Raw genomic sequence first — 3,832 nt, forward strand, 5'->3', positions numbered from 1 at the left:
TACTTTCTTACCTAAAACACAGCTTAACTCAGAATCACAGCGACTGAACAGAGACTTGCCAACTTTTAGCATGCTCTCTCTCTCTCTCTGTATATATGTACATATATACTATGCATACGCATACACACACACACACACACACACACACACGTGCGCGCGCACACACACACACACACACACACGTGCGCGCACACACACACACACACACACACAAACAAACACACATATACACATACACACATACACACACAAATACACACAAACACACACAAACACACACACACATTTTCCAATTTCAGTTTCCACTGAATGAGGAGATCAAAAATCCAGATGTATTTAGACATATGGAGTTTATTGTTGCAGACATATGAAGGTTACTTCCATGTAGTGCATCTAGCAACAATGGCCTTTAAGCACTTGCCACTTCAGGGAACAAGTAACCTGAAAAGCCCCTAAAGTAATGGGCTCTCTTCCAATGTCAATCGTGGGTTCCATTTTATTCAGGAAATCCCATTGTCTTGAATATTTGTTCTGGACCACTTGATCTTTTTTGATGGTGTTCTCATTGGAGGAAGCAAAAAATACTGCCCGCACCACCCTTTACCAATTTTCACCCCATCGGGTCACTGGAAGTTTACTTAAGTAATTCATTAGCACGTTTTCAGTCAGACACTTGTATTCCAGGTGTTTCTTCATTAATACATTTATTTATTTAAAACAAAAGGAACGTAAACTAAACTAAGGACTGTGGACAAAAGTAAGCTGATAATTAAAAAAAAAGAGAAGAACTGAGAGGATTAAAAAGATGTTAAAACGGGAGTTTATTTTAATAACAGAATGCATTATGGGATTTTGACTTCTGCTTTGATGCTTTTTATCATCAAAAAGCCAAAAACGGGGACAACAAAAGGAAATGAGTTTTACTGGTTAGTTAGAGTGTAATAACACATCATATTAAAGTGTGTGAACTTAGAGGATTCAAAAAAAAAAATGTGTGAGTGCTGCAAGAGGATGGATAGAATAAGTGTCTGTAGCTGAAATGCCATTGACATTTGATTTTATACTGTAAGAACACTTTACAGAAACACTCTCTGAATGGAAAGGTGTACTGGTCGCTTGAAATGGCTTTAAATTCTCTCGCTAGACCTGATAATTTGCACCCCACTCCTGCCACAACTGTACAGACCCACTATCTTGTAAAAAAAAAAAAAGTCAGCAATGGACAGCAAGGGTTTAAAGGATTATTTGTTCCCTTCAGATGTAAGAAAAGGAATAGAAAATGATTCATCACATCGTGCTTTCTTCCAGCGCTCAGGGTTCCAAGTTTTGCGTTCATTACGTCATTTAAGTGTCGTTATGAATATGTCTTTGTCTCAAGTAATTTTCAAAAATTTGCCGCAGCATACAGTTTCGGCTGAGCCGTTGAGGATTAGATTCAGTTGTTGCATTGATTTTTAGAGACTGTCATTTTGCCCGTCATGTAGTCACAGCAGGGGCTTTGACTGATGGCCATTCTTCCTCTTTTCCCGATGAACTTTTTCCTTGTTTGGCGCACCTTTCAGTTTTTTTTTGGGGTTTTTTTTTGCCAAAAAGGACAAAGACCCTCGACAAATCAAATAACTTATAGGATACACACACCTGTAACGTGGACTCAAAGTATTTGACACCTTTAATAATTTGTTGTGGACTTTGCCTCAGAAAATCATATGCGAAAGTATGCATTTAGATTGTTAAAACAAGCGCATGTCATTAATTACTGTTGACAATAACATTAAATACGCGCAGGATCATTTGGAAATGTAATTAACTTGCTGTAAGGATAAAAAAAAACTCAGGACGTGATGCTTCGTAATCCCTTGTGCCAATGGGTGGTGAGGACTTGCATGAGGTTTGCCCTGTTGTTGGGAGTGGCAGACGGTTGACAGGTGGGGGTTCTCAAGTGGGCACCCTCCTTCCTCAACCTTTCGTTGATTAGCCCACTACGCCTCCAGAGGGCTCAACGGTGGATTCTGGCATCCCAGAAACAACCCCCCCCCCCCCCAACCCATTCTGTTTGCCTGATCTCTTGCTGTTCATTAAGTATGGATTATCTTTGTGTTTTTCTAAAAGGAGTAAAAAGCTAAAATTCAAGGCATATCACCACATCTTGTATTTCCATAAGCTTTCTCTTTTTGAGTCTTATTCTGGCTTGAACCACTGTATTTGTATGAAGCATGCAGTTATGTCTACCTCTCTTGCAACATAGTATGCCTCCAGGGGTAGTGGTTTTACCACTAAAGACCTTTGGCTAACCTTTTTTGCACAAGGTTAATCTGTGTTGTAATTTGCACATTAGGAGATATATACATATGAGATTGAAGTCACTGGTTTAAAATGCACTTAAACCTGTCCACATTACAAAACTGTAGAGCTACACATTACACATTACAAAACTGTAAAACTAAAATATGGACGAGAGAGCAGAGTTCCATATCCACGTGTGTGTGTGTGTGTGTGTGCGTGTGTGTGTTAGTCAAATACTTTTTTCTCTCTGTGAAAGAGCTCTGTGCAAAAGTCAATCATGAAATGTTCATTGACAGTAATTAAATCAGTTTATTAGCTGCTTTTTACAGCAACGTGAAATGGAGAGTATGACTCTATCTCTCAGCGCTGATGCTTTTGGAAGTCCCCAATCTTGAAACCTCATTTACAAGCTTGGAACTGTACAATTACCATGTAACGACACTGCTACACTCAGTACAATTTTAGCATGGCCATCAAACTGTCTTTTCTGCCGTCATCAAAACAGGCAGCTGATGCTGTGTTTATACACACTTTTATTTATTCAGACGTAATGGCAGCACCATGAATCCTTGCCTTTTCCTCAAGACTGAAATACAGTAATTAAGTTATTCAAACACTATCATATTTCTCTCTTTTTTTAGGATCCAGTTTTAATCAGTCAAATTAGATCAAATTGTACAGCAGCATTTTTTTGTACTGTGAAAGTTTGCTGCATTTTAACATTTGACACATGAATCCAAACAGATCATGATGAATGATAGCTCTTGACTGTTAATTTGCATCTTAGGAGAAAACACAGCAGTTATGTCCAGTATGCGTTATTATGCAACACTCCCAGTGGGTCACTGTGACCAACACTGGGACAAGCAGGAAGTGATAGGTCAGTGTTAATACACTCTATGCCAGAGGGGAGTAAAATATTCAAGAATACGTTTTTACATCAAAATAGCAACATGATCTAGTTTGGCATGTACAGATGTGTCAAATATGAATTGTCATTGTTTTCACCATTGACTGTCATCACCATGAGCTACCAACATCAGCAACTGTTCTAGAAAAAAAAGTATGGCTGTCCCTGCCGCATGGCAATTGAAAACTGCCAGATTGATCAAGCAGATGATAAAGTATAGTAAAAAGTTCATTTGAGCCCTTTCGTGCATTCTTGAGATTTTGTTGAACACAACACCATAACGATGTAGTCCACAGTTTGTTTTAAACGTGTCTGAAATTAATAAATATTTAAGGAATTTAAGAAGCTTCGGACAACTGTCGAGAAGATTTTCTCAAGTAGTCTATCTCTCACTTACTCATAGTATTGAACAACATGTTTAAGACAAAACGTCCACAAGTCCACAGTTGCGGATAGATGGTTTTGGGGACAGCATAACGGACATCAACGGAGAGCCGCGAGAGGCGGTACGGGAGAAAGCACAAAGGCAGTAACCTCTGAAGTGACGACAGTCATAGCGCTCCGTTCCACCCAGGAATAGGAACACAAAACTTTTCTTACTTGAATGAAAGTTTTCACAATCTTATCATCTCCCTTTAG

The sequence above is a fragment of the Chanos chanos genome, chromosome 13 (genome assembly GCF_902362185.1).
Source record: "Chanos chanos chromosome 13, fChaCha1.1, whole genome shotgun sequence".
In the NCBI taxonomy this organism is placed as follows: Eukaryota; Metazoa; Chordata; class Actinopteri; order Gonorynchiformes; family Chanidae; genus Chanos; species Chanos chanos.